This window comes from Lathyrus oleraceus, chromosome 1 (genome assembly GCF_024323335.1).
Source record: "Lathyrus oleraceus cultivar Zhongwan6 chromosome 1, CAAS_Psat_ZW6_1.0, whole genome shotgun sequence".
Lineage (NCBI taxonomy): Eukaryota > Viridiplantae > Streptophyta > Magnoliopsida > Fabales > Fabaceae > Lathyrus > Lathyrus oleraceus.
Window position 1 is genome coordinate 190,932,835 of NC_066579.1, and position 14,112 is coordinate 190,946,946.

Genomic DNA, 14,112 nt, shown 5'->3' on the forward strand with positions numbered 1-14,112 from the left:
CAAGCAATCCTAGCATCCAGAAGTAGCATCATGCAAAAATTCACATCATTTGGCATTGAATTGGCATGGTAAAGAAAATCCACAAGTCAAGCAAGCAAAGGTGTGACACACATTGTCACACCTACATTAATCATGTCATAACTCATCAACCAGAAATGAGAAAAATGCAAACTCTATACCAAAATGACCATTAGGATGTCTAGTTTAAGCACACAAAATTTCACAATCATTGGAGCAATATCCATCATTTCATGAAGCAAATGGCAAGGCATGTCAAGAAAGCATACACATACACAAACCCTAGGAAATTTTAAATTCTAGAGATCATGAGGAAAACAACAAAAAAAACCACACATTATTTGGACAATTATTCATGGAGATATGATTTTTCTAAGTGAATGAAAAAAATAAAAATCACATGGAAGCATGGTATATGAATGGCATGGCATAATGAACCAAAATGCAAAGGCAAATATGGAATGTCCCTCAGCTGGAATCGAAGGGAGTATATATTTAAACCTGACGCGCGCTACAGTGTGAAACTCACCGTTTCACTAAAGGACCAGGACACGTGGTCCAATACATGCAGACTAACACCAAAAAACATGCAAAACGCGCGCTCATGGATTAAACGAAATCTGGAAATGAAAAACCCTAAGTTCATGCAATCTTCTTCGTGTTCATCAACATCAAGATCCAACATGCACAGAAATTAGCAAAACCTATACCATTGGAATCATATTTCAACAAGCAACACGGATCAAGGTTTGGTTTATGCTATGTCTTCCTAGGTTCAAAGTTTCGAATGGAATAAGCTTTGCACATCACACTTCTAATCACTATAACTTTTTCATTTTAGCATGAAATTCGATGAAACAAAGTGCAGATTAATCACCACTGGAAGATCTACAACCTACATCCATCAATTTCACAAATCATGAAAGTCGAATCCTAACCTTGTTGGAATTGCAGAAGTGAAATACGTGGATTCAAGCTTTGCAAGGCACAAACAGAAGTTCCTTAGCTCTCATATGATGATTTGGATGAAGGCTTGAGTGTTAATTGTGCACGATCTAGCTGGAAAATCAAATTGCCATTGATGAACACATGCTTCAACAGTCCTCGAATCTTGAAGAAATCCCTTGGATCTTGCTTCAAACAACTCCAATTATGCTAGTAGATGATGATTGGATCAAGAACCAAACAAAGTTTATGCAAAAAATTGGAGAAAAGTGAGAGAGAAAAAAATGAAGAGTTTTTGGATCTAGATCTAGATTTCAGAATTCTGTTATGCTAATGAAGAAAACAGTTATGATTAGGTTTATATATGGTTTGTTAATGATGCACACTAATCATGATTAAGCAAATGCAATGGTATTAAGGAAAACCAAGTTTTATGACCAATTTTGCAATTCACCCTCATGTGCATGAAAGCAATGTAACAGTGCACATTCTGGTTTGAAATCCATTTCAAATGATGTTTGGAGGCAAGTGTAATTGATACCATGTGAAAACAATGCCTATTTTTCAAATTGCAATTTTCCCTCCAAATTCAAATGGAAATTCAAATTTTTTTGCAATGGAAATTCATGGATTATGATGCTTGAATTGGATAGAACATGTCAAAACAAGAATGTAGCAAAAAATCCCACTCCATTTGGCCTTTTGGTTCAAAAGTTATGCACTTTTGAAGTTCCAATTTTCTTGACCAAGATTGATCCATAACTTGCCAACCACACATGAGAAATTCATGCTCTTGGACTTTTTGGAAAGGTGAGAGCAAGATCTACAACTTTCATGTCGGACAAAATTTCATTTGAATCATTTTTGGTCATGTAATCTTGAGGAGAAAACCTTTCCATTTTTGGCAATTTTGAATTACAAGTCACTTTTTATTTTTGGAAAGTTTTCATCTGACTTTATTTTCTTCAATGTTGATGTTTGAAATGTCAAATGAAACTTGTTTGGACATGAATGAAGTGTTTCTAACCCTCTCCCACCTCCAAATCCATCAGTTGACTTGTGGTTGACTTTTTCAGTTGATAGATGAATTTCAACTTGACTATTGAGCTTGAGCCTCAATCTCCTGATGAAATGGCTCCAAGGATGAAACCCTAGCCTCCACAAGCTCAATATAACCATATGATGATCCCTCTCTCAATGAAGACCTCATCTCCTTGACAAAACCCTGATTGGGACAATGCAGATGATTAGGGTTGACCAGAGGTCAAAACCCTAATCCCAAGGAACTGATCAAGCACAATGAATCTCTTGGTGATGATAAGACCATGATGATGATGATGTACCATTTCAACCAAGATAGAGATCAATCTCCTTGAGGAACCAAGAACCCTAATTGAAGCACAAACCCTCAGATGGCTAGTGATTAATTCCATGAAACCCTCAGGCTTGAATCTTTTAACCTCTTTATCTTCTGAACAAGACTTAGGAGAATGACTTGCTTAATGTTACCACATGATATGCAAAGATGCAATGACTAATGTCCTAAGAAATGAAATTCAATATGTTAAGCTAGTCCCAAGAGAGGAGGGCAAATTTTGAGGTGTTACAGCTGCCCCTATTCAATCCACTGTGAACCTGTCGATATGAATAGCCTCGACTTTCAAATGATCAGGGTGAAGAGTGATTGAATACCAAGAACAGACGAACAATTTGCACTCTGATGGGAAAATAATTAACAATGCCTGTCAGAATCGGCAAAGAAGCAATCTCAACAAGAAGAACCTGTCTGGTACGGAGAACAGTCGGCCTGAATTCCGAAACTGAATGTCGACCCGGATACCAAAATAAATGGTACCACAAGGATACCTATGGCCTGAACACCACCTATCCGCTGGGTATTATTATTTTTCTTTTTTTTTTGCTTTTCTTGAACCCCGGAACTTTCTGATGATTTCCTCTTTTTATTTTCTTGAACCCCGATCAAACATTTTCTTGCGTATGATCCCGGATCACCGCGGTTGAACCCCGACAACTCCATAATAGCCTTGTTTGCCAAATAATGAACCTCACTCTCCATTTTGAACCCCAGTCGCCTGACGATAACTCGTGATCGCCATTGTGAACCCCGTTCTCCAGAAAACACCTCGTGTCTCCCTTTCTCCATTTGGACCCCGCTCTCCAGAAAATGCCGCAACACTTCCTTTTCTCCATTTGAACCCCGCTCTCCAAAAACTTGTGATAATTCCGCTGGCAACGTCGGAACTAACACCAAAACTCCACTCTGATGGCGACATATCAGAGGGTACACCTTCACAAAAAGAAGGTAACATGTGCATCTCTTCCTCAGAAGACACCCATAACGACCTCTGTTGGCCTCAGCCAAAGTCTAAGGCGACACATGAACAGAAGATAATCCTGAGGACCTCATCCCGGACATAATCTTCAACTCCAATCTCCATTTGAACCCCGTTCTCCAGAAAATGTCTCAACACTTCCTTTTCTTCAATTGAACCCCTTTTCACGCTGACCGCGTAACGTCCTTTAATTTTATTTCCACCTCCGCCCGACGGAAAAGTTTCCTCCAGTATCGCAATACTGGGGAACATTGCTGATTTGACGTCATGATGCTAAACTCCTCAGAGTAACATCTTCACCATCCGGCGAAACCAAATCTCAAGCGGTAACCACGGCTCGAGTCGCGCTGATCGCGATCTTCATTTCCATCTCTGTCCGACGGAAAAGTTTCCTCCAGTATCGCACTACTGGGGAATACCTTTGATTCAGAATCACGGTACCAAAACTCTTCGGAGCACATCTTCACCTTCGGGCGAAACCACCATTCAAACAGTAACCACGGCTTGAGCAGCATCTTCACCTTGGTGAAACCAAATCTCAAACGGTAACCACGGCTTGAAACTAGCCTATGCTTGCAATGATGATGCATGATTTTTTTAGCGTAATGCTCCACAATTATGGAAATGCTACGCGATTTATTATGCAATATGCTATGCTTATCTACATGATGAATGCATGAAAAAAGTATCCCCCTCCAGGGACTCTTCTGAGGAGCTCGAGGCACTCTGCTGAGGAACTTGACAACACTCCGATCTCCACCCTGCTGGGAAATAGCACTGCTGCTGGGAAAAGGCAACCCTTGTTGGGGAATAAACCACTAACACACTCTGTGGGGATAACAACAGTCTTTGACTTGTCGGGGATATAACAATCCTGACTCTGCTTGGGGAAACCACCACTCACAAATACCTCCGCCGGGAAACAGCAACCTTCGGGCCTAGCTGCCGAGGAAACACCGATCTCAAACCTGCTGGGGTGATAACCATCCCGACCCTGCTAGGGAAGCCACAGACCTTGAATCTGCTGGGGAATTATTCATCCCGCCTCTGCTTGGGGAGATGAGGAATTTTTGGTACTGACCACCCGTCGACTCGTCGAACCAAGCTATTCCATATCCAACTCCAATGACAGCTTTCCAATTTTGAGAACTCCCAGACTCGTCTGGACTTTTCTGATTCATCACCTTGTATTCCCAACCGCTCCGTACTCGACGAAGAGCGAACTCCTGGGATTGGATACAAACTTTTTAACCTTCAGACTTTGAAGAGTCTTCTTGATTAATTCTCAAGGATCGTCGTACGTCTTTCGCCGTCTTTTCACCATTTCTCCATCCATTCGCCCCTGATTGGACTCTGCGGGGATTCTTCGTCAAAAGCTTCCACATCACAACCTGCAAGTGAGTGAACATATCTAACAGTACCTGCAAAAGAGATCGTTAGATAAAACCGTGCCCCAGGCGTGTCAAGATTTCAACACTTGGGTCACTCAAACTTCTGAATAGGATTTCAAGTCTTCAATCTTATAAACATGCATTGGAAGGGACCTGTATGTCTTAAAATACAAAGATTCTTCATCACAATAACTGGATGTTTTTGCAATCAAAGCGGTAATGAAAAGCAAAAACAAAATTATTTGACTGAATATGCATTTTATTGATTGAAAAGGTGTGGCTCAAACTGAGCAATACAAAGGAAGCAATTCCTGAAAAGAGGTAATTGCGCACAAAAGGAAAAATCTATCCTAATGGCAATGTGAAACCCGTGATCTCATCGAGTTCCAACTCGGTTACACCCCATATGTCCTCAGACTCTCCGTGCCTTCTGCCTTCTGAAAGAGACGCTTCCGATTGATCCCTACCGGGTATTATCCATGTCATATCCAAATTACAAACGATCATGCCAGAAGTAGTTGTTCGTTTCAATCCCTCTTTTGCCTGGACCGCCCTTTCGGGTTTTCAGTTCACCGGGATACCCTTTTTTGCCCAAGCCGCCTTTTCAGGTTTTCGACTTGCTGGGTGTACAGTTTTTCTTTTTATCCCTAATTTTTGCCCGAACCTTTTCTTTCTGTTTTTTGGTTCGTCGGGATGCCCATTTTTTCCTGGACTATTTTATTCTTTTCGTCCAACGGGTCTCTTTATACGAAGTATTTTTTAACTGCGTCCGCATTCACAGGGGATGGAAAATCCTCGCCATCCATGGTCGTTAGCAATAAGGCTCCACCAGAGAAAACCTTCTTGACCACGAATGGACCTTCATAATTGGGTGTCCACTTGCCCCTACGATCGTTTTGAGGAGGAAGGATCCTTTTCAGCACCATGTCACCTACGTGGTATACCCGAGGTCGTACCTTTCGGTCAAAAGCACGCTTCATCCGCTGTTGGTATAACTGCCCATGACAGATGGCCGCCAGCCTCTTTTCCTCAATCAGGCTTAACTCCTCGTACCGGGTCCTTACCCATTCCGCCTCTTGCAACTTCACGTCCATCAGGACTCTCAAAGAGGGAATTTGAATCTCAACTGGTAACACAGCTTCCATCCCATATACCAACGAGAAAGGCGTTGCCCCAGTAGATGTACGCACCGAAGTTCGATACCCATGTAATGCAAACGACAACATCTCATGCCAATCTTTATAAGTCACAACCATTTTCTGCATAATCTTCTTAATATTCTTATTGGCTGCCTCAACCGCCCCATTCATCTTCGGACGATAAGGAGAAGAATTGTGATGCTCAATCTTGAATTCCCGGCACAGTTCTGCCATTATCTTATTGTTCAAATTAGAACCATTATCAGTAATGATTCTCTCGGGAACCCCATATCTGCAAATGATGTCTCTCTTGAGAAACCTGGCAACGACCTGCTTTGTCACCTTCGCGTAAGAGGTTGCTTCCACCCACTTTATGAAGTAGTCAATAGCCACTAATATGAACTGGTGCCCATTCGAAGCCGTAGGCTCAATCTTCCCGATCATATCAATGCCCCACATAGCAAACGGCCACGGAGACGACATCAAACTCAACGGATTTGGAGGCACGTGCACCTTGTCAGCATAAATCTGGCATTTATGACACTTCCGCACGAAATTGAAACATTGGGCCTCCATTGTCATCCAATAATAACCTGCCCTCAACAGCTTCTTCACCATTGCATTCCCACTGGCATGGGTACCGAACGACCCCTCATGAACCTCCTTCATCAATTGGCTTGCTTCTTTATCATCAACGCATCTGAGCAAGACCCAATCAAAATTTCTCTTGTACAAAACCCCATCCTTATTCAAGTAGAACACCATGGCCAACCTCCGCAGAGTCTTTCGGTCCTTTTTGGATGCTCCCTCAGGATACTCTTGAGTCTCCAGATAGCGTTTGATATCGTAATACCACGGCTTCTCATCATCAGGCGTTGTGTCAACAGCAAACACATAAGCCGGTCTATCCAGACGTCCCACCTCAACACTGGGGAATTGATTCCACCATTGCACCTTAATCAAGGCAGCCAGAGTAGCCAAAGCATCTGCCAAAGGGTTCTCTTCTCTCGGCACATGATGCATTTTCACCTTGGTGAAAAACGTCAACAATCTCCTCGTATAATCCCGGTATGGAACTAAATGAGATTGATGCGTATACCATTTTCCGTTAACCTGATTCACAACCAGAGCTGAATCTCCATATATGACAAGGTTCTTGATCCTCAAATCAATCGCCTCTTCAATCCCCAAGATACAAGCTTCGTATTCAGCCACGTTGTTGGTGCACTCAAATGTTAGCCGGGCAGCAAAAGGAATATGGGATCCTTTCGGCGTAACCAAAACAGCACCAACACCGCTACCATTCACGTTAACGGCCCCATCAAACATCAGAATCCATTCGGATTCAGGGTCAGGCCCCTCCTCCGGGATCGGTTCCTCACAATCTTTCGATTTGAGAAACATGATGTCCTCATCAGGGAATTCAAACTTCATCGGTTGATAATCCTCAATGGGTTGCTGAGCGAGGTAATCAGACAATACACTCCCCTTGATCGCTTTCTGAGAGGTATACTGGATATCATATTCGGTCAAAATCATTTGCCACCTCGCAACCCGTCCGGTCAATGCTGGCTTCTCAAAAATGTACTTGATTGGATCCATCTTGGAAATCAATAAAGTGGTATGAACCAGCATATACTGCCTCAGTCGGCGAGCAGCCCAGACCAAAGCACAACAAGTTTTCTCGAGCAGTGAATATCTTGTTTCACAGTCGGTAAACTTTTTGCTAAGGTAGTATATGGCATGCTCTTTTCGACCAGACTCGTCATGCTGCCCCAATACACACCCCATAGACCCCTCGAGGACCGTCAAGTACAGAATTAACGGTCGTCCCTCCACAGGGGGCATCAGAATCGGAGGCTCCTGCAAATACTCTTTTATTTTTTCAAATGCCGCTTGGCAATCATTATTCCACCTGACCGTTTGATCTTTTCTTAATAACTTGAATATTGGTTCACATGTGGCTGTTAGATGAGATATGAACCGTGAAATGTAGTTCAATCTACCTAAGAAACCACGAACCTCCTTCTCTGTCCTCGGCTCAGGCATCTCTCTTATTGCTTTTACTTTGGCAGGATCAACCTCGATTCCTTTTTCACTCACAATGAACCCCAGCAATTTACCGGACCGCACTCCGAAAGTGCACTTGTTCGGATTCAACCTCAGTCTGAACTGTCTCAGCCGGTCGAACAACTTGGCCAGATCTACCAAATGCCCCTCTTCTGTCTGAGACTTTGCTATCATGTCATCAACATAGCATTCAATTTCATGATGAATCATATCATGAAACAAAGTCCCCATAGCCCTCTGATAAGTAGCACCGACGTTCTTGAGACCAAATGGCATCACCTTGTAGCAGAAAGTGCCCCACGGTGTGATGAACGTTGTTTTCTCCATATCATCTGGCGATATTTTGATTTGATTATAGCCAGAAAAGCCATCCATGAAGGAAAACACCGAGAACTGAGTTGTATTGTCTACCAACACATCAATGTGAGGTAATGGAAAATCATCTTTCGGACTAGCTCTGTTCAGATCCCGGTAGTCCACACACATTCTTACCTTCCCATCTTTCTTTGGCACCGGCACAATGTTCGCGACCCAAGGCGGATAATTAGTGACAGCAAGGAAACCAGCATCCCACTGCTTCTGCACTTCCTCTTTAATTTTCATCGCCATGTCAAGTCGAGTTCTACGCAACTTCTGCTTCACTGGAGGACAATCTGTTCTCAACGGTAGCTTGTGCACAACGATGTCGGTATCCAACCCTGGCATATCTTGATAAGACCAGGCAAAGATGTTGACATACTCTTTCAACAACGCCACCATTCTGCTCTTGACACTCGCCTCTAAAGCAGCCCCGATTTTCACTTCTTTTTTGACCTCGTCGGTACCCAGATTCACAATTTCAACTTGCTCCTCGTGCGGCTGAATCACCTTCTCCTCTTGTTTCAACAACCTGGCTAATTCCCCTGGCAGTTCACAATCTTCTTCGCCTTCTTCTTCGGCATGATAGATCGGATTGTCAAAGTCATATGAGGGTGTAACAGGATTGTTATCAACGAGATCCGGAGAGAAATCGCATCTGCATGAATGTTGATTCATGCATTGCTTTAGAACCGGAGCGAGACAAATTGAAAAGGAAAATGAAAACATTGCCATTTTTATTTTTGTTTTTATTTTCAAACTGCAAAAATAAATGAAAAACAGGGAACACCGCTTTTAACTGAAAAAACATCCTTTTATTTATGATGCAAATTTTGCAAAATGAAACATGAGGTGGCCCTTACAATGAACCATTACGTGTCGGGCAACACGTATGGCTTTCATGCAGATAAAATTGAAAAACAGAAATTATTACTCTTCAAGTAGAGTGACAGTGATGATCTTTTCAGCCTTCCAGTTCTGGACTCCCATCCCTGGTGCGCACGGCTTTATCCACCGATCAATTTCACAGTCGCTGTCAACTTCATCACACACCATACAGATGTGATCTGGATCTAGCATTCCAGCACTGGTGAATGTGAACGACGCACGGCGTCCCTTGCCTTGTCCTGATGAGCCTCGACCCGGCTGATAACCCACTCCAAAGCGGTCTTTCTTGGTGGAGATGTCCATCATCTTCCCCCAACCAGGAGCTTCCCCACTCTTCACCACCTCAGCGGCCTGCTTATACGAAGAAATGGACGGTTTCTCCTCATCTTTTGCAAAAAGAGCATTCTCCACCTTAACGGTTTCGAATGCTTGACTCGGGGTCTCCCATATTTCACCATCCATTTCCACGTATTTGAACGATGAAAGGTGGCTGACAAAGATGTCCTCCTCTCCGCAAACGGTGACGACCTGTCCTTCCCAGATATATTTCAGTTTCTGGTGCAAAGTCGAAGTTACTGCCCCAGCAGCATGAATCCATGGGCGACCCAACAGGCAACTGTATGCCGGCTGAATATCCATGACGTAGAAAACTGACTTAAACACCTCAGGTCCGATCTTCACCGGGAGCTCAACTTCTCCAAACACCGCCCGCTTTGACCCATCAAAAGCCCTCACTATCAGGTCAGTGGGCGTCAGGATCAACCCTTCACAGTTTAGCTTTGCCAAGGCTTTCTTTGGCAACACATTTAATGAGGAGCCGGTATCAACCAACACGTGCGAAAGCACGGCCCCTTTACATTCCATCGCAATGTGCAAAGCCCGGTTATGATTCCTCCCATCCACAGTCAGATCCATATCGGTGAAACCCAACCCGTGGCTGGCATGAACATTAGACACCACCGTCTCCAACTGATTAATCGTTATCTCTTGAGGAACATAGGCTCTCTTCAGAATTTTCAGCAAAGCCTCTCTATGCCCCTCAGAGCTCAGCAATAATGACAGAATTGAGATCTTGGATGGAGTCTGCTGCAAATGGTCAACAAGCTTGTACTCAGACTTCTTGATGATTCTAAGGAATTCTTCAGCTTCATCATCAAGTTCTCTCTCCGACCCACCAGGCGCCGGTGTCACCACTGGAGTACCTTCATTGATTATACTTGTTTCCCTTTTGCCCTGGCTAAAGCCTCGGTCTTTTCTTTCCTTTCTTTTTCTCCCTCCCCACTTCTCAAGGCATCAGGAGCAAACAATCTCCCACTACGAGTGAAACCACTAGGTCCGGCATTATCCACCTTTGAAACGGTGGCTTCACTTGTAGTTTGATCCTCCACTTTCTCTCCATTACAATAAACTTCCCCACCATAATGCCACGGCACGGCATCATCTTTGTCATAAGGAATCGGCCCAGGTACCGTGATAGTAACTGGAGCCGCCTCAGCCAGAGTTGACAAATCAACCGGGTCAAAGTAAATAGTTATGGTGGAGACCTCTTCCTTCCCCAAACCAGCCTTCTCAAACCTGAGGCTTCCTTCATCCATCAGCCCCTGGACAGCCTCCCTCAAGAGTATACACCCATTCTGAGCGACAGTGCATGCAGCACAAACAACACCACAGCTCGGAAAGACCCCATTTAACAACAACTGCCGTTTGATCTCAGCCAACGGAGTCTTCAACTGATCAACATTCAACAGCCCAACTCTGTTCTCCTCAGAGATTGCATTGACCCCCATTTGACCATGCGCGGGCATGGGATTAGCATTCACATTGGGAGATGGAGCAAAGTTGATTGCTTTAGAATCCACCAGGTCTTGAACCACATGCTTAGAAGCTTTGCAGTTTTCTACGTTATGCCCCGGAGCACCTGAATGAAATTCACACTTGGCATTCTCATCAAAACTGGCTGGCCTTTGATCAGGTCTCAAAGGAGCCAAAGTTCTCAATTGTACTAACCCCAGATCTTTCAGCTTCTTCAACAGGAATGAATAAGTCACAGGTGGCCTATCAAATTGCCGATCATTCATTCTTCCCCTGACTTGATACCCAGCCCTCTGTGGTCTTTGCTGAAACGGCTGACGCTGTTGTTGCGGTTGTTGTTGTTGCTGTTGTTGTGCAGGCTGATTATCAGCAGGAATAGTTACCGCAGCGGTGTGTGAAAGTAACGATCCCTACTTTGTCCTCTCTGAGTATACACGGCGCTGGCATCACCCTCTTTCTTCCTCTGGCCATTTCCGAAGGGCTTCTTCGATCCAGATGACGAAGCATTACCACTCTGGATTTTTCCGAGCTTCAACCAACTTTCTATCCTCTCACCAGCTACCACTATGTCAGCAAAGTTTGTCACCGGGAAACCAACCATTCTCTCAGCAAATGCCCCCTGCAGGGTACCCATAAACAAGTCAGACATCTCCCTATCCACCAATGGCGGTTGAACTCTGGCAGCCAACTCCCTCCATCTTTGAGCATATTCCTTAAACCCTTCGCTTGGCTTCTGAGACATACCCTGCAGCTGGGTACGACTAGGAGCCATATCAGCATTAAACTGGTACTGTTTAAAGAATTCGTCACCAAGATCCTGCCAGCTCTTGATGTCAGAAGACTTCAGCTTGGTGTACCATTCCAAGGATCCTCCAGACAGACTGTCCTGGAAGAAGTACATCCACAGCTTCTGATCCATTGTATATGCAGAAATCTTACGGACAAAAGCTTGAAGGTGAGTCTCCGGGCAAGAACTCCCATTATATTTATCAAATGCGGGCGCCTTGAACTTCTGTGGGATCACAATCCCCTCAACCAGCCCCATGTTTGACATATTCACAACCCCGGGAGTGGCATAGCTTTCGAGAGCCCTGATTTTCTCTGCTAGCAACTGAATTTCTTTGTTGGGTGGTTGGACACCATACTACCCAAACGACTCATTATGCATGGAGAATTGATCAGTTTCTCTGTCTTCCTCTCTATCATCCTCAACCCCAAAGAACGAAGGAAACAGACTGTCCTTCACATTATTACCCATCTGACCGGGCCCACCACCTGTGGCAGCGCCAAAACCACCAGCATTATTGTTCACCACCCCCACAGTCGTTCTTTTTCCGCCTTCCCTAGAACCACCAAGCCCCTGGTTGGAGACACCATCCAGGTTGACACCGCTGTTGGCAGCTGAAGCCCGCTCGAGCTTCTCAACTTTATCGGCAAGTGCTTTCTGGCCCACAGCAAAACCTTGCATGATATTAATCAACTCATTCATCTTATCCTTCAGCTCGAGGACATCTGCACTTGGTAGATCCATCAGTCTTGGAGTATTGCGTCTGGTAAAATATCTGTGAGGACGTGTTGAGTGCAAAGGTACAACTCTTCGAGCACGAGCAATGATTCCTGAAACAATCAAGCACGTTAGAACTGATATCTGCAAAATAGAAAAAAAGTTATTATGATCATGCATGAATGCAGTGTCTATCCACATGAGGAACACTCTATCTCTTGATCCTGGCTTCATCGAGACAGATAATAATCCGGCAACAATATCCTGACATTCATCATTTGAGTTCATCATACAGATCAGAGATATATGATTTAGCAAAATACCACCCAACCATGTGTGTGCTGTGTGAGTGCATACAGGAAAGCAAATAAAGCTTGAAGATCGATCACCGAATGAAAATAACCATCGCATATCAAAAATGCACAATAAGTGCCATAGTCATACATCAAGCTGATACAAGTCAAATACAATTCTCTAGAATCAGAAGGAAAATACAAGAAAGTGAATTCCGTCAACAGGCCTGACGGTAATCCACACAAATGAATAAGAAAAGTCTAGCCTGACGAAGGTCCCACAGAAGGCCCTATATCATCAACCATCTTGGCAAACTCTGCGGCGAACCTGAGCTCAGTGTTCTCCTGCTGTAATCTCCCCACCTCCTTCTGGTGAATCTTCATCTGTCTAAAGTAATGATCTCTCTCAGCAAGATAATGATCTCTCTCAGTCATGATCTTTGCTTTCTCCGCTTCCCATTCTGCAGCAAGGACTCTGGCTCTGTCTTCCCTCTGATCCCTCACAAGGATTTTCCTTCTTTTCTCATCTTCAATGACCTTTGAAGCTCTGGCTAGCTTCTCCTTGGTAATGTCGTGCTCCCTTATAGACGACTCCAATGCTTGCCTGACCTTGCCATAGTAAGCGGTATCCATCTCAAAGCGCTTCTCCACAAGAGCATGTCTCTTATCCTGATCTTCCATCCTCCCTTTGATCTCCTGATTAGCCATCTGAACTCGAGCAACACTCATCTCTAATTCAGTTTTCTCTGCAAGCAACTGATCCCTCTCTCGCTTCATCTCCAGGAACTCTTCCATACTTACGAAAGAAGGAGATTCCTCAATCAACGGATACCAAGGATCAACCGTAGGAAATGGTAGCCAAGTAAGCTCCACTCTCTTGCTGAGCCAGTCATCAAACGGAGGGAAAGACCTGTTATTAGCTCTACCCCAAGAAAATTTGCCTTTCCTTTGAACGCTGCGCCATGCATCAGATACTTGCCTCAACCTGGCCTGATTGCCCTCAACCGGGAAGTACAAAGTTTCCTGAATCTCACTCTTGAGAGGAGGAACCTCCACAGCGAATCCCATTTGTCTCTTAAGAAGCGTTGGGTTATAATTAATGCAACCCTAAACTCCTATAAGAGGCACATTGGGAAAACTCCCACAATTGCAAATGAAGTCCTGTCCAACCCCGCTACTGTGAGTCCAAGCTATGTCTTTGGCCCGCAAACCCATCAGCTTGGTCGCCCAATTGACCGTATGGTCAAGGAGAACAAAAGCACCCCTGGAAGGCAAATATCCCATAAACCACTTGTATAGTAGCTGAGTGCAACACCTGATCAGTCCCCCACGCCTCTTCTC